The 19,036-nt window shown below is 29.1% G+C and overlaps 1 protein-coding gene across 1 annotated transcript in view; it reads left to right on the top strand.

Moving 5' to 3' along the window:
* Positions 1 to 19,036, top strand: part of LOC119610485 (cryptochrome-2) — a 62,702-nt gene that overhangs the window by 10,051 nt on the left and 33,615 nt on the right. The window contains exon 3 of the transcript XR_005231994.1: positions 11,638 to 11,670. The gene's annotated coding sequence lies outside the window, so the exon portion shown is untranslated. The remainder of the gene's footprint in view (positions 1 to 11,637; positions 11,671 to 19,036) is intronic.

Genomic DNA, 19,036 nt, shown 5'->3' with positions numbered 1-19,036 from the left:
TATTATGTTCCCAAAACAATAATTAAGATGATGGTTTAAATTTTTCAAATTTACAAATACGTATATCATCAGCTAAGGTTTCCTCCTCACCCTCCTCCAAACGATAACGATAAGTAGCGGGAGTTAACATTTTCTTGGGTAACCATATCTTAATACCCTCAAATTCATAATAACCTGAACGTTCTTTTGGAGGTTCAGGATAATGTATTTCTTCCCTCAATTTCTCTACATATTCCATATCAACAGTACCACCCTTTTGCAATTCCTCATCTGACCAAGGATCAATATCCAATGGAGCTAGAACAGTTTTCTCACCAGATATTATTGCTTGTGTTTCTGCTGGTTCATAATTGTAATTCGAGGCAAATTCATCATCTTCACTCATCATTTTATCCGCATTAACATCTACAATTTCAAAATCATTAGATGATGAAGTTTTATTGCTATGTGAACGACTAGTTATTTGATTAGGGAGTATTGCATATTTTATGGTTTGATTTAGAGGTTGCAGAGATTTTACTAAATAATGCAAATGGGTCAACATTTGTTTTTGCTTTCTTTTAATTTAATTTAAATTTATATTCAACAATAATATTTTGTCAGTAGAACAACCACAACAAATATTTTTATAACACAAATATTTTTGACAAATTTTGTAAATGTTTTAATTTTGTCATTTGGCTTTTGTTGAGTTGTGTTTTCTTTTAAGATGTATTTAAAAGAATGTTTAAATATTATAAAATATTTACAAATTTATTGTTTTATTCTTTGATTGATTTAATTCAAATTATTTGCTTAATTAAACATTTGAAAGTTAAGAGATAATATTAGGAAAATCTTTATGTTAATTTAATGATTTAAGGGTGACCATGAGACTAGTTTAGGTAATTTTAGGTTAGGTTCAATGGAGAACTACACAAGTATGTGTATCGTATAGATTCATTAGTTTCTAGACAGATCCGTAGTTTACCCTTCTTGCAGTTTTGTAATATACTTCAGTATTTTTATTGACCCGGTACCCAGTACAGCTTCACAGCGTGTTGTTCGTTGGGAACTTGTAGCTCTCTGCGAAAACGTCTAAGTACCTTAGATCTACTCTTGTAATCGTTAATAAATATTGATCATATTGATCGTAGATATAAGCCTTCCTGGTTCGGTCACAGCGAAGACTTCATGACCACGTAATTTTTCACAAAAACTACCACTACCTGTTCCATTTTCCCTCCTAGAACCATCTGTATACATCTCAATACCATACTGGTTTATGCTTGACAATTGTAGATTGTCCTGTATTATTAATTCATAGCTGTCCATTCAGGTCAAGTATGCTTTGAGTTCTTAAGGCGTATTCCCTATTGTGTAGGTGAAGTAGATCTATTCCCAGAATAGTACATATTGCCTCAGTAGGAGTGGATCTTTGGGATCCTTTTAATAACGCAACAACTTTATTTACTCTCCCAGAAAATAATGCATGTTTGCGTGTGTTCATTATAGGGCGACCAACTATATACATATATATCGACCGACACAGAATCAGTTTTTGAATCGATTAAGACATGCCTATCCGTCCCGTTGGCTGTCCATATAATAGGCAAATAGCTATAATAGTCCACATTTAGTATCCCATTTGTTTAATTAATGTATTTGAAAAATTTCCCCTTTTTAATTTAAATCAAATCTCAATTAATATCTAATTTAGGAAGAGAATCCATAACGTAACTAACATAAGCTTGAGTAGTACTTCAATTTTGAATTAGGATTTTTACTTTTTACTTTTTGAAAACTTTACAATAATCCAGAATTTGACAGATTCATAATGATCTCTTTATCTATTTACTAGATATCAATTTTCATGAAACAAAAGGCAAAACTTCCCATTTACTTCAGTCTAAATAGTTTAAGTTGTTCTGACCGCTTCAGTCTTGGCGTTTTTCGGGCGATGCTCACTTCCCTGTGTTGATCTGGAAAACTATAACGGAATGAGTCCCACCAAATACAGAGCAGTACCTTAGCATCATTGATATTAGACTTTGGTGTCAGTTTGGCTGGTTAGCTGGGCTTTTAAGGTCTCTCTGCTTCGATTCGTATGGTATCAAATTTCCCTGCTATCGAGTGAATGATACTGCTCGCAAACGTTTTAAAATCATAGCTTCAGCAGTTCTTAATGATTTTAGAAGTTTGACAATAATCTTCATGAAGTATTGCCTAGAATTTTTGGTATTAAAACCTTTTTTTGGTTGGCTTAGGCGATCTTTGACTTCCGTGTCAAAATCGCTTACAGAAAGCTTTTTTATTATTTCCATCAATCATAATGTGAATGTAAAAGTAATGTTCTTTTATTAAACGAAAATCCTTAATTTCAAGTAATCTATCAATTTAGATTTTATAATTTCTTCAACATGACTTTAAATACCAACTAATCATACCACATGTTGCTCAGCACCTACCAACTTAGTTACTCATCAAAAAATTGTCCTTAACACATAACAATTCCTTTGGTCAGTCTTAGTATTGGACGTATTTAAATCATCTTTAACAATACATAATCAAGCAAAAACAAAAAAAAAAAACCCAATTAACATTTTATAAGTTGATCCACATAAAATCAGTTAATCCTAAATACCAGCAGTATTTACTCTGGTTGCTATCTAAATAAGTTAAGCCTATAAAATACCTTAAAATAGATTATAAATATCTTAAGGATATTTTTGGAAGAATGTCTATGACATAACTTAAAATGCACAAAATTCCTGTATTTATTTAAGGTAAAGAGGAAAGACATGTTTAACATACAGTACAAAATCTATCATTTCTGACTGCCACTGGACAAGGACAAGGAAAACAAACCATAGAGAGGAATTGGAGTCATGTGTTTGAATTAATGTATGCAAGTTGTATGAGTTTATATTTAGGAACTAATAAACATTTATGCAACATTTTCTACATATACATACATATGTGTATGTAGATATCTAGTTATTCATCCATTCGTATGTGCATCATTCTTGAAGTGTGTGTTCTTTTATATTTGCTATACAATGTAAGATTATGTGTTTTCAGATTTCCTTTTTATAGGGAAATCATACCGCTACACTGGAGTATAAAGTTAAATTTATTATTTTGTTCAGTTTGTTAAAGTCTGAAAGTAAACGATCTAGAAACTTACTAAATAATAAATCGGATTTAATATGAAGTAAAAGATTCCAAACTGAAACCAAAACAGAACTATCCTAACCGTTCCTTCTTGATTTGGGACCATCTTCTAGAGACATATTTGTTAGCCGAATATATGCCACAAGTCCATATATCAGGTATTTAACTTACATTCTTCATTCGTGATTTGAGTTTCATGAACAGTTACATGTTATCGTCGAATAACCAGTTTAAAGCTTTCGCTATTCAGGCCTAACATTAAGAGCAACTCGCGCAGCATTGACGTTATCTCTTAGATGTCAGGTCAGGCTTTAAACTATTTGCACTGATGTAATGTATTAGAATACCATGAGGTCCAAAGGGTTCATTATGATTCTCTTAAATAAAGGACAAATAAAATAGAGGAAAACTTAATGTGCTAGGAACGGTTGATTGATTCTTTGAATTTTTCGGAGATTGATCAATAGTAGTAACAGAGGTTTTACCGCCCTCTACTATTAAGGTCCACATATAAACCCAATTCCTGCCCAATTCCTCTGCGATCTCGTTTCCCTGTATATCGCAGTGTTTTGTCTAATACTTCTAGGGCTCTTTATCAAAATAAGATTTGTCTCCTTCGTGCAGGTTAAAATTGCGAATTATGTTATGAATCGCTGAGATTACGATTTGCAAGATCGATTAAGGAATCAATTCCACTCTGAGGGGGAGCGGTCAAAATTGAAAATTACAATATAAATCGCTGAGATTCCGATTTCTCAAGACCGAATAAGGAATCAATTCCAATCTTTGAAGGGGAGCGGAAAGTCTAGATGGACGGATCAGCGTTCTAATGGACATCTGGCATAAGCCTACGAAGTGTTTGATCATTTGTCTCTAAACTTTAAACGATTAACGTCCTTACATGTAGTTTAACTTCCATCTTTTTCGGTATTATGAAGGAGAGTGGTATGGCAGACAGAATCGAAAATTTTCGACAAGTCCAGGACAAATGGGTTCTTTTCACAAAACGTCTACTGCATAAGTTCTGTGAGAATTGCGTAGCAATTACAGTTAATGTTGTGATGATGCTGTGACTATTCCAGAATCTCTTCTAGTTGAAGTTACTTTCCTTCAGTAATGTTATTGCCTGGTTTAAGATTCGGGGTCTCTACCATTTTTCTAGACTTTGGGTATAACTAAAATCTTAACTCCAAAAACAACTAAGAAAACTACAATTGTTTATTAAAACACTTTTAAATGAAGCTTCTCTTATGTTGGGCTTTACGATATAACTTGCAACCCTATACTTAGTCCTGCGTCCTGTGTCTTCATATAGTATTTCTTTAATTCTACTTGACCGTAAACTCTCTTCCCCAAATAATTGTTATTATCTATCTTATGCAATTCTTAGTAATTCCTTCGCCTACAAGTTCATCCTATTTATGATATTCTGAATACTCTTACAACAGTTTTATGTGGCATGCAACTCTGTTGTTAAAACGCCACATTATCTATTGCATCGGTTAGGTCTGCTACAAATTCTCACACATGTACTAACTAAACACACACACATTACAGTAGTTGTAATAGTTTTGGCTTACTAGTTAGTGGTAGTATAGATTGGTTTACTTTACTACTCTCGTGCAGTATGTTTCTTGGAAGATTTACATCTTTATTTTACTTTATATGTGATGATGGAAATCATATGCTGTAGAATATTTGCACATACAAACACACATATGCGTAAATACAAACAGTTATCCTTATGTAATCGTATTGTATATGGATGTCCATCTATGCATCTGCAAGCTATATTTCATAGTCTTGCAACATGAACAAACATAAGGAACACTTTTGAACTAAATGCTTTAGTAAATTTGCTTTATATTAATATTAAATATTTTTATTTGGGGCAACAAAATACATATTCATATACATATGTATGTATGTATATGAATATGTAAGGAAAATTTTACAGTGTTGATTTGCAAATTCATTCATGAAGGAAATGAACTGTAAGAAAATATTTTAAAGTTTCATCAGTATCTGCAGTTTTATTTTAATGAAATAAATTGGAATATTTTTAATATTTAAATTATATAAATATGTGTAACAAATATGATTGTTCTATGGTTATCAGATTTTTATATGCACGTATTACATATTCAATTAATACGATCGATGGTTCAACAACAAAATTATTCCACGTAGTTAGTTAGTTAAGGTAGTTATTAGTTAGTAGTTAGGTTAGTTAGTTAGTTAGTTAGTTAGGTAGTTAGTTAGTTAGTTAGTTGTTAGTTAGTTGTAGTTAGTTGTAGTTAGTTAGGTGTTAGTATAGTTAGTTTTAGTTAGTAGTAGTTGTAGTTAGTTAGTTGTTGTAGTTAGTTAGTTAGTTAGTTAGTTAGTTAGTAGTTAGTTAGTTAGTTATTAGTTAGTAGTTAGTTAGTTAGAGTTAGTTAGTTAGTTAGTTAGTTAGTTAGTTAGTTAGTTAGTTAGTTAGTTAGTTAGTTAGTTAGTTAGTTAGTTAGTTAGTTAGTTAGTTAGTAGTTAGTTAGTAGTTAGTTAGTTAGTTAGTTAGTTAGTTAGTTAGTAGTTAGTTAGTTAGTTAGTTATTAGTTAGTTAGTTAGTTAGTTAGTTAGTTAGTTAGTTAGTTAGTTAGTTAGTTAGTTAGTTAGTTAGTTAGTTAGTTAGTAGTTAGTTAGTTAGTTAGTAGTTAGTTAGTTAGTTAGTTAGTTAGTTAGTTAGTTAGTTAGTTAGTTAGTTAGTTAGTTAGTAGTTAGTTAGTTAGTTAGTTAGTTAGTTAGTTAGTTAGTTAGTTAGTAGTTAGTTAGTTAGTTAGTTAGTTAGTTAGTTAGTTAGTAGTAGTTAGTTAGTTAGTTAGTTAGTTAGTTAGTTAGTTAGTTAGTTAGTTAGTTAGTTAGTTAGTTAGTTAGTAGTTAGTTAGTTAGTTAGTTAGTTAGTTAGTTAGTTAGTTAGTTAGTTAGTTAGTTAGTTAGTTAGTTAGTTAGTTAGTTAGTTAGTTAGTTAGTTAGTTAGTAGTTAGTTAGTTAGTTAGTTAGTTAGTTAGTAGTTAGTAGTTAGTTAGTAGTTAGTTAGTTAGTTAGTTAGTTAGTTAGTTAGTTAGTTAGTAGTTAGTTAGTTAGTTAGTTAGTTAGTTAGTTAGTTAGTTAGTTAGTTAGTTAGTTAGTTAGTTAGTTAGTTAGTTAGTTAGTTAGTTAGTTAGTTAGTTAGTTAGTTAGTTAGTTAGTTAGTTAGTAGTTAGTAGTTAGTTAGTTAGTTAGTTAGTTAGTTAGTTAGTTAGTTAGTTAGTTAGTTAGTTAGTAGTTAGTTAGTTAGTTAGTTAGTTAGTTAGTTAGTTAGTTAGTTAGTTAGTTAGTTAGTTAGTTAGTTAGTTAGTTAGTTAGTAGTTAGTTAGTTAGTTAGTAGTTAGTTAGTTAGTTAGTTAGTTAGTTAGTTAGTTAGTTAGTTAGTTAGTTAGTTAGTTAGTTAGTTAGTTAGTAGTTAGTTAGTTAGTTAGTTAGTTAGTTAGTTAGTTAGTTAGTAGTTAGTTAGTTAGTTAGTTAGTTAGTTAGTTAGTTAGTTAGTTAGTTAGTTAGTTAGTTAGTAGTTAGTAGTTAGTTAGTTAGTTAGTAGTTAGTTAGTTAGTTAGTTAGTTAGTTAGTAGTTAGTTAGTTAGTTAGTTAGTTAGTTAGTTCGTTAGTTAGTTAGTTAGTTAGTTAGTTAGTAGTTAGTTAGTTAGTTAGTTAGTTAGTTAGTTAGTTAGTGTAGTTAGTTAGTTAGTTTAGTAGTTAGTTAGTTAGTTAGTTAGTTAGTTAGTTAGTTAGTTAGTTAGTTAGTTAGTTAGTTAGTTAGTTAGTAGTTAGTTAGTTAGTTAGTTAGTTAGTTAGTAGTTAGTTAGTTAGTTAGTTAGTTAGTTAGTTAGTTAGTTAGTTCGTTAGTTAGTTAGTTAGTTAGTTAGTTAGTTAGTTAGTTAGTTAAGTTAGTAGTTAGTTAGTTAGTTAGTTAGTTAGTTAGTTAGTTAGTTAGTTAGTTAGTTAGTAGTTAGTTAGTTAGTTAGTTAGTTAGTTAGTTAGTTAGTTAGTTAGTTAGTTAGTTAGTTAGTTAGTTAGTTAGTTAGTTAGTTAGTTAGTTAGTTAGTTAGTTAGTTAGTTAGTTAGTTAGTTAGTTAGTTAGTTAGTTAGTTAGTTAGTTAGTAGTTAGTTAGTTAGTTAGTTAGTTAGTAGTTAGTAGTTAGTTAGTTAGTAGTTAGTTAGTTAGTTAGTTAGTAGTTAGTTAGTTAGTTAGTTAGTTAGTTAGTTAGTTAGTAGTTAGTTAGTTAGTTAGTTAGTAGTTAGTTAGTTAGTTAGTTAGTAGTTAGTTAGTTAGTTAGTTAGTTAGTTAGTTAGTAGTAGTTAGTTAGTTAGTTAGTAGTTAGTTAGTTAGTTAGTAGTTAGTTAGTAGTTAGTTAGTTAGTTAGTTAGTTAGTTAGTTAGTTAGTTAGTTAGTTAGTTAGTTAGTTAGTTAGTTAGTTAGTTAGTTAGTTAGTTAGTTAGTTAGTTAGTTAGTTAGTTAGTTAGTTAGTTAGTTAGTTAGTAGTTAGTTAGTTAGTTAGTTAGTTAGTTAGTAGTTAGTTAGTTAGTAGTTAGTTAGTTAGTTAGTTAGTTAGTTAGTAGTAGTTAGTTAGTTAGTAGTTAGTTAGTTAGTTAGTTAGTTAGTAGTTAGTTAGTTAGTTAGTTAGTGCTGGAATGATCATTTCTACAATTTATTTAAGTGTATTAATATTATAATTACCCAATGCCCTGTTTATGCCACAGTCAGGGTGTATGTAAGCAAGTAAATAACCAAAAGGATTTACCAACACACACACAGAATGCCAATAACTTATCCACGTACAAGTTACTTGGTATTTTGTTAAAAATATAACCAAATATGTACTAAAACATGACAACCTGCATCCTGTACTACTCGTAAAGTGTATTCTTACTATACTAAATACATGGAACATGCTAACAGAGAATTGACTTTAGAATATATTTCTATTAATAATTCCCGTATAACCAAATATTGGAGAAAACAAAATTATTTAAAAGGAAAAGTAAATGAGTTGGAAGATCAACATCTCACACATTCCTAAAATGCACAATTTCTTGGAAACTAAAGCCTCGTTTTTGCTAAATCACACATATGAATATTTCCAAAGTTTTGGTCACTTGGGTATAAATATTAGCAGAATAACATTGGATTAATTAAAATAAACGATTGATTGAGGCAGTGTTGAAAAGCAATCACATGATTATACATACATACATACATACATACGTACATACATACATAAATATGTATTTAAGAATATTTAAGCAATGCATTTTATTATTTAAAAATAAGTAATTTACATATTACGGTATTTAAACAATAATAAATAAATAAATACACTTAATATTTGTATACAATGACACAATTACGTATATTAAATATAATTAAAAGAAATAAATCGATATAATAAGTTGTTATAAATATTTATTTTAAACTAAATGAAATTGTATTCTTTTTAAAAACTATTGTGAAAGATGCTTGGTATTTACATAACTTATATGTAAGTGTACCAAATTTGACGTCCAAAAGGTAAACTGTGTTGGTTATCCTGTAAGTTTAGTCAAATGAACTTCGTTAGTGTATTATTGTTGAAAGTATGTATAAGATATAAACTGTTACCGTAAAAAAGTTCAGGTGGTGTATACGTGTAGTCTTTAGCCAGTCTCTTTGTCTCTTGTCAAGTAAGCTGTACCTGTATTTAACTAACTAACTAACTAACTAACTAACTAACTAACTAACTAACTAACTAACTAACTAACTAACTAACTAACTAACTAACTAACTAACTAACTAACTAACAACTAACTAACTAACTAACTAACTACTAACTAACTAACTACTAACTAACTAACTACTAACTAACTAACTAACTAACTAACTAACTAACTAACTAACTAACTAACTAACTAACTAACTAACTAACTAACTAACTAACTAACTAACTAACTAACTAACTAACTAACTACTAACTAACTAACTAACTAACTAACTAACTAACTACTAACTAACTAACTACTAACTACTAACTAACTAACTAACTAACTAACTAACTAACTAACTAACTAACTAACTAACTAACTAACTAACTAACTAACTACTAACTAACTAACTAACTAACTAACTAACTAACTACCTAACTAACTAACTAACTAACTAACTAACTAACTACTAACTAACTAACTAACTACTACTAACTAACTAACTAACTAACTAACTAACTAACACTAACTAACTAACTAACTACTAACTAACTAACTACTACTAACTAACTAACTAACTAACTAACTAACTAACTAACTAACTAACTACTAACTAACTAACTAACTAACTAACTAACTAATAACTAACTACTAACTACTAACTAACTAACTAACTAACTAACTACTAACTAACTAACTAACTAACTAACTAACTAACTAACTACTAACTAACTAACTAACTAACTACTAACTAACTAACTAACTAACTAACTAACTAACTAACTAACTAACTAACTAACTAACTAACTAACTAACTAACTAACTAACTAACTAACTAAAGAACTAACTAACTAACTACTAACTAACTAACTAACTAACTAACTACTAACTAACTAACTAACTAACTACTAACTAACTAACTAACTAACTAACTAACTAACTAACCTAACTACTAACTAACTAACTAACTAACTAACTAACTAACTAACTAACTAACTAACTAACTAACTAACTAACTAACTAACTAACTAACTAACTAACTAACTAACTAACTAACTACTACTACTAACTAACTAACTAACTAAACTAACTAACTAACTAACTAACTAACTAACTAACTAATTGAAACAAATTATTTGCTGGGTTGTGAAGAAAAACCAAGCCAATAAAATAATTACATCTTTAAGATTTTTTTAAATTTTAGAAGTAGGTTTCCTTTTTTTATAATTGACCCACTTTAAGCAATCGTTATGACAAATTCTCTTCAAACATTTTAAATTTAAATGTACAAGTACCCACACACTTACATACATACATATATACATATGTATGTAGGTAAGTATTACAAAATTGTACTATAATCGTTTCTTTTTACACAAATAAATTTACTACAATTTATTGCATTTCCCCAAAATTTTATTTAGCTTGTTTTTACAAGGTTTTTCTTTTTGTACGTTTCGCTTGTCAGTGAGATGATTATCGTCTGTTCATAAGGTTATAAATCAACTGATTTTCTTTGGCTTTTGTGTTTTATTTTTCTTTCTACTTATTTTATCTTTTCTTAAGAACTTAGTTTCCTTCTATATCTAATAACTTTTTTTCTTTGTAAACTCCCCTGGCAATATTTTTTTTAAATTGTTTCATTTCCTTAATGTACTTAAATACAGAGTAGAGACTCGATCTGTTAGATTGTGTATATAATATGTACCATAAAATAATTTTTCTCTAGAGTGAAAGGATTTTCTGCAAAAAGGAGTTGTGCTTTCTTTCTTCATATTTGTCTTGTTCATCTTATGTTCTGTTGAGTTGTTATACCTTGAACGTATATAGTGCAGTAAAAAAGTATCTTTGATTTCGAAATCAGTCTTGCCAGGTATTTTAAGTGATTCCATTTATTTGCAATGTATAATTCATTACTTTGGATCAATTATTCCAAATATTAAAAAAAAAGTTTGTTTATGTTAGTTGGCTTTTATACCCCACTGTATTTACTTTACAACCATGACAAATGATGTCTAAATATTGAGTAAATAATGACTTGTTGGAGTACTTAAGACTATTGGTTCTTTTCTGTTTAGTTTTTGAAAAGACTAAAATTTTATGATTTTATTACCTTCATTGAAAGTAAATATGTTTTTAGTGTAGTGTTCTTTTTTTAGGAAATGATAAATGATATAAACTATTTTTGATGTTATTGTAAAGAAAAACATAATAAGGTTTTAAAAATCTAGTGAAGTTTTCGAAGAAAAACTTTTAACAATAGAACACTTGTAAAAGAAATAATCTAATATTATACTAATGTAAACAAAAAATAATTTTTTTTATTGGCAACTAATCAAGTATTAAGAAAATTTATAAATTTTAAAAATATTTAAGGAAAAAGGCACGAAAAAAATTAATAAAACTCAAGTTGCCAAGGAATCGAGTGATATAGAAGAGTGTAAATATATGACTGTTGAGTTGTAAGTTTTCCTGTTTTATTCGAAACGTCATCTTTTATCTTATATTACTCATTATAAATTATATTCAAACGAAACAATGTTGACAATTTTGGATATTATCCAAAATCGTAAAGTGAAATTAACGGATAAGCGATATTTAATAAGCTTTTGAATTAAGAATTACTCATACGCCATATATACTTAAACATACATTATTGTTTAGTTTCAGCTTAAAAATTAATTTAATGAATTAAAAAAACAAATTTAATATTAATTAATATTAATTTTGCAGGTGATGTCAATAGGATAATTAATCTAATTCAAGGTAAGTATACATAATAATAATTATATATTTAGAGAAATCTTGAAACCTGAATACATAATTTTTTAATCAACAATTTTTTAAATGATATTTCACATTAAAGTCAATATTTTTAAACTATTTCTTATTTATCACTCTACTAAAACTAACAAATAGTTTAGTCTCCTAATGTAAAAATATCTAAAAACAAGTTAGAGTGCTATATTCGGCTGAGCCGAATCTTAAATACCCTCCACCAGCTACTTTTATATTAATACTTTTCTAATTCATTAAATATTTGTAAAAATAAATTTTCTCATGTCTTAAATAGAAAAATCCCAAGATCTAAACAACTTACATCTATTACAATTCCAAGATATATTGAACATTACAAACGCCATTTTCTTTATATTTTTATAGGGCTTAGTAATATTTAGTAATTTGCATGTATGCATGTGTGTGAAAGATTTAAGCATCTTCAAAATTGTGTTCTACACAAATTGATAATGCAACTAGTTAAATACGGTTAAAGCGCTTTTAGGGGAAGGACATAGTATGGGAGATATGACCAAGTAGACCGATCGTAAAAAATTCTGTAAAAAAATTTTGTATATATGTATATCGTAATTTAGTAATAAGTAATGTGTGTTTAAGTGATTTTCTGAAGGGAACCTTGTATGGGACCGAGCGTATGTTATGAACCGATCGTGAAAAAAATCTTGAAATAGAATTTTTGTACACAAAACTAATATTTGTGCCAAATTTTGTATCAATAGCTTTACTTGGTAATGAGTAATGTGCGTTTAAGAGATTTGTGTAAAAGGACCTTGTATGGGAGCTATGACCAATTATGTATATAAAGTTATGTGCGTTTAAGTGATTTTCGGGAGAGGACCTTGTATGGGAGCTATGACCAGTTATGGACCGATCGTGAAACCATTTTATAGTGATATTTCTGTGCATATTTCTCAGTAATATTTAAGTGCATATAAGCAATACTTGCATCAAATTTTATATGGATATCCTAATTTAGTAATGAGTTTAAGTGATCTTCGGGAGGAGACCTTGTATGGGAGCTATGACCAATTATGGACCGATCGTAAAAAATATTCACAGTAATATTTCTATGCATATGAGCAATACTTGTACCAAATTTTATATGGTTATCTTAATTTGGTAATGAGTTATGCGCTTTTAAGTGATTTTTGGGAGGGGACCTTGTATGGGAGCTATGACCAATTATGAACCGATCGGAAAAAAATTTCACAGTAATATTTTTGTGTATATGAGCAATACTTGTACCAATTTTTATATGGATTTCTTAATTTTGTAATGAGTTATGTGCTTTTAAGTGATTTTCGGGATGGGACCTTGACCAATTATGGACCGATTATAAAAAATGTTCACGGTAATATATCTATGCATATGAGCAATACTTGTACCAAATTTTATATGGTTATTTTAATTTGGTAATGAGTTATGCGCGTTTAAGTGATTTTCGGGAGGGGACCTTGTATGGGAGCTATGACCAATTATAGACCGATCAAAAAAAAAATTTCACAGTAATATTTCTATGCATATAAGTAATACTTGTACCAAATTTGATATTGATATCTTAATTTAGTAATGAGTTATGCGAGTTTAAGTGATTTTCGGGAGGAGACGTTGTATGGGAGCTATGACCAATTATGGACCGATCGGAAAAAACTTTCGCAGTAATATTTCTATGCATATGGACAATACTCGTACCAAATTTTATATGGATATCTGAAATTGGTAATGAGTTATGCGCGTTTAAGTGAAGGAGGGGACCTTGTATGGGAGAATTCTATTGACATAAGACTTTAATTTGCAAAATTTTGTGAAGATATCGACATTGTGGCGGAAGTTATGAACAAAAAACCCATTTTCCGGGAATATGTACTTTTGTATGGGAGGTACATGAAATTGTGGACCGATTGTAGTAATTTTCAGCAGGGATCAAGATCTTGTGCAGAAACAAATGTATGGTGATTTTCATGGAATTATCTTGCATAATTTCGAGAAAATTACATCAGAATGTGTAAAAAATGCTTATTTTTTTCAAGGTTGTTTTAAATTTTGATTCATAACTTTTCCCGGTGTGAACCGATTTTCAATACCAAACAACTTAGGAAAATGAAGAACATTTTGGGTGAATTTGGTTAAATTCTATTGCTTCGTTTTATCGCGAGCGTGTTTTACACAGACAGACAGACAAAGCTAAATCGACTCAGAATTTGATAAGGACCCAGAATATATATACTTTGTTGGATCTCAGATGAATATTTCTTGGTGTTACACACGGAATGACAAAGTTATATATACTCTCTATCACCACTGATGGTGGTGGACGGTATAAAAATCATTTCAATTTTAACATTTCCAATGTACGAATACATCGCAAAGTGTTAAATCATAAGTTCCATTTTTCAATTTTATTGGCATTCAATTATTCCAATACAATTTATCAGGCAAATTGCAACTAAATGCCACAAAGAATTTTTTAAGTTTAGAAAAACTGAAAAAATACATACAATTCATAAAGTTCTTTGCCTCCAACTCGTTAAATTGAAATAAAAGACCACCTCTATAATAATAGAAGATGATAAAAATGTTTATGAAAAACAACTATAAAGAAAAGGGAGGAAAAAATAAATTGAAAATAAAAACAAGTAAGAGTGTTATATTCGGCTGTGTCGAATCTCATATACCCACCATCAAACCGTATGCCGTAAAAGGAATGCTCCCCTATAAACATCGGGGTGATATTTGGAATATGGCTTAAGTCAATTATGGACCGAGCTCTTTTGAACTAACAAAATATTAATTTTAAAAACCAAATATTTTATTTAAATTTTTAAACCGTGAGCGTATGAGTAATTTTCTGAAGAGGACCTTTATATGCGTCAATATAGACTAGACTATAGACTAGACTATAGACTAGACTATAGACTAGACTATAGACTAGACTATAGACTAGACTATAGACTAGACTATAGACTAGACTATAGACTAGACTATAGACTAGACTATAGACTAGACTAGACTAGACTATAGACTAGACTAGACTAGACTATAGACTAGACTATAGACTAGACTATAGACTAGACTATAGACTAGACTATAGACTAGACTATAGACTAGACTATAGACTAGACTATAGACTAGACTATAGACTAGACTATAGACTAGACTATAGACTAGACTATAGACTAGACTATAGACTAGACTATAGACAGACTATAGACTAGACTATAGACTAGACTATAGACTAGACTATAGACTAGACTATAGACTAGACTATAGACTAGACTATAGACTAGACTATAGACTAGACTATAGACTAGACTATAGACTAGACTATAGACTAGACTATAGACTAGACTATAGACTAGACTATAGACTAGACTATAGACTAGACTATAGACTATAGACTAGACTATAGACTAGACTATAGACTAGACTATAGACTAGACTATAGACTAGACTATAGACTAGACTATAGACTAGACTATAGACTAGACTATAGACTAGACTATAGACTAGACTATAGACTAGACTATAGACTAGACTATAGACTAGACTATAGACTAGACTATAGACTAGACTATAGACTAGACTATAGACTAGACTATAGACTAGACTATAGACTAGACTATAGACTAGACTATAGACTAGACTATAGACTAGACTATAGACTAGACTATAGACTAGACTATAGACTAGGACTATAGACTAGACTATAGACTAGACTATAGACTAGACTATAGACTAGACTATAGACTAGACTATAGACTAGACTATAGACTAGACTATAGACTAGACTATAGACTAGACTATAGACTAGACTATAGACTAGACTATAGACTAGACTATAGACTAGACTATAGACTAGACTATAGACTAGACTATAGACTAGACTATAGACTAGACTATAGACTAGACTATAGACTAGACTATAGACTAGACTATAGACTAGACTATAGACTAGACTATAGACTAGACTATAGACTAGACTATAGACTAGACTATAGACTAGACTATAGACTAGACTATAGACTAGACTATAGACTAGTCTATAGACTAGACTATAGACTAGACTATAGACTAGACTATACTAGACTATAGACTAGACTATAGACTAGACTATAGACTAGACTATAGACTGGACTATAGACTAGACTATAGACTAGACTATAGACTAGACTATAGACTAGACTATAGACTAGACTAGACTAGACTATAGACTAGACTATAGACTAGTCTATAGACTAGACTATAGACTAGACTATAGACTAGACTATAGACTAGACTATAGACTAGACTATAGACTAGACTATAGACTAGACTATAGACTAGACTATAGACTAGACTATAGACTAGACTATACTAGTAGTTATATGCGGTAGAAACTTCAGAACAAGTGTATTATACCCACCTTCACTATATTGCTTAAAAATCGCATACAAATTGATAACAATTGAAAATTGAAATATTGACAAACACATTTGGCAAACTCATTTCATTTACACACACACTCAGTCAAAATCAAACTTGCTAAACTCTCATACACAGACATTTTTATTAGTTGTTTTTCTTGTTTTTATAAAATGAAAAAATGAACTTAGAAAAACAAATAATATTTTTTTATTTGGTTGTATGTGTGATTATTCCTATATCATCTGCAGCAATTCAAACACTCAAAATCGTTTTTTACCGTTTTTCTTAACTGGTGGTCTGGCTGTTTTCATTTTGTTCTTAAGAAAAAAAAAAAGAAAATAGGAAACGAAACTGTTCATGTAGGAAGTAAAAGTATTGAAAATAATGCAACGATTTGTTTTCTTTTTATTATTTGCAAAGTTTTTTCTTTTCATTTCGGTAAAGTTCTTCGATTTACTTCATTTTCTCTTAAGATTCTTTTCTCTATTAATTTCGATTTCTTTGCATTTTTATCGAAATTGAAAATCATTTCACATGTATGCATGTATGAGCGTAATTTTTTGTTCTATCTCTTGGTGGTGCAGCATGTGTCTATTTAAAAATGAGTCTGTTGCTGTTTTTGTTGCTGCATTTTTATGTGATATGTAGGGGGTGTTTCATATTTAACATGTTTAGTTTGTGGGTTTTATATAACGGATAAGAAATATTTATTAGCATTTAAATTTAATATTACTCATACGCAATTATCTATATCAGTTAATGAGCAGAAAAAGTAATAGTAGCAAAAATTAAAATTTCTTGATACATATTTGAAATAATTTTCAAAAATTTTAGATTATTTACCAACGGATAAGTAATATTACCTAATATACATATATAATTAAATATTAATCATACGCTAGCTATTTTAAGAAATATGATAGTGAGCTTATTACCTCCTACGTTATATTTGCGTACAAACAAAAAACACGCTGATTTAGCAGATATTCGCATTAAATATCACTCATACGCCAGGTAGATGCTAGTATGTGCTGTACTAGAACTAGAACTGAACTATTACTGAACTAGAACTGAACTATTACTGAACTAGAACTGAACTAGAACCGAACTAGAACTGAACTAGAACTGAACTAGAACTGAACTAGAACTGAACTAGAACTGAACTAGAACTGAACTAGAACCAGACCTGGGATAAATGCATTAAATGTGTTAATGCATTAACAATTTTATCTACATTAAAAAAATTAATGTTAATGCAAGTTTATTGCATTAACATTAACATGGGTACATTTAATGCATTAAATTTGCATTAACATTAAATATTTTTAAATTTAATGCATTAATTATACATTAACATTAAATATTTGTGAAATTAATGCATTAATTTTGCATTAACATTAAATATTTTTGAATTTAATGCATTAATTTACCATTAATAAATAATTAATAATAAATAAATAATTAATGCATTAATTTTCAATTAACATTAATGTATAAAATAATTTATAAAAATAAGAATACAGCGCTAAAGACCTCGGTCTAACTAAATTCAAGTAAAATTGAATGTGTTAAAGTCCTTTCTAATAAGACCTATACTCGATAATACATATTAGAAGAATAGTATAACTTCCCTGATATTCCATTTTTAGTTTATTTTGTTAAAGTCCTTTCTAATAAGTCCTATACTCGATAATACATATTAGAAGAATAGTATCACTTCCCAGATATTCCTTTTTTAGTTTATTTTGTCTGTGGAATCTTATATAAATATCATATTTAAAACACACAAGTTTGAATGGAATATAGGAGTTATTAGAAAGGATTTTAACCTATCTAATTTTAGTTGTATTTATTTGTATTTTTATTTATGTTTATCAATTTTTATATATATTAATGTTAATGGAATATTAATGCATTAATTTTATTGCTTATTTAATGTTAATGTAAAATTAATGTACTAAATTCAGATATATTTAATGTTAATGCAAAATTAATGCATTAATTTCAAAAATATTTAATGTTAATGTAAAATTAATGCATTAAATTCAAAAATATTTAATGTTAATGGAAATTTAATGCATTAAATTTTACAAATTTAATGTTAATGCAATATTTTTTACATTAAATTAATTTTTTTTTATTTAATGTTAATGCAAAATTAATGGAAATCGCCCAGGTCTGACTAGAACTGAACTAGAACTGAACTAGAACTGAACTAGAACTGAACTAGAACTGAACTAGAACTGAACTAGAACTGAACTAGAACTGAACTGACTGAACTAGAACTGAACTAGAACTGAACTAGAACTGAACTAGAACTGAACTAGAACTGAACTAGAACTGAACTAGAACTGAACTAGAACTGAACTAGAACTGAACTAGAACTGAACTAGAACTGAACTAGAACTGAACTAGAACTGAACTAACTGAACTAGAAACTGACTAGAACTGAACTAGAACTGAACTAGAACTGAACTAGAACTGAACTAGAACTGAACTAGAACTGAACTAGAACTGAACTAGAACTGAACTAGAACTGAACTAGAACTGAACTAGAACTGAACTAGAACTGAACTAGAACTGAACTAGAACTGAACTAGAACTGAACTAGAACTAGAACTGAACTAGAACTGAACTAGAACTGAACTAGAACTGAACTAGAACTGAACTAGAACTGAACTAGAACTGAACTAGAACTGAACTAGAACTGAACTAGAACTAGAACTGAACTAGAACTGAACTAGAACTGAACTAGAACTGAACTAGAACTGAACAGGATATCTTTCTTTAGATTTGAAATGCAGGGATATATGTATGTATATTATTCTGGAACTATTTTCTATAAAACTCTCCTAATGTAGTTTTGCCATACAAGTTTAAAACATTTAACTTATCCTTCCGAAACACTAAAGGAATAGTTTAAACAAAC

Source organism: Lucilia sericata, unplaced genomic scaffold (assembly GCF_015586225.1).
Source record: "Lucilia sericata isolate MDLA Ls3-8-SP2 unplaced genomic scaffold, ASM1558622v1 Contig001209F_arrow, whole genome shotgun sequence".
NCBI classification, from domain to species: domain Eukaryota; kingdom Metazoa; phylum Arthropoda; class Insecta; order Diptera; family Calliphoridae; genus Lucilia; species Lucilia sericata.
The sequence above is the reverse complement of the archived record's forward strand: the minus strand, read 5'-3'. Positions and strand labels throughout refer to the sequence as shown.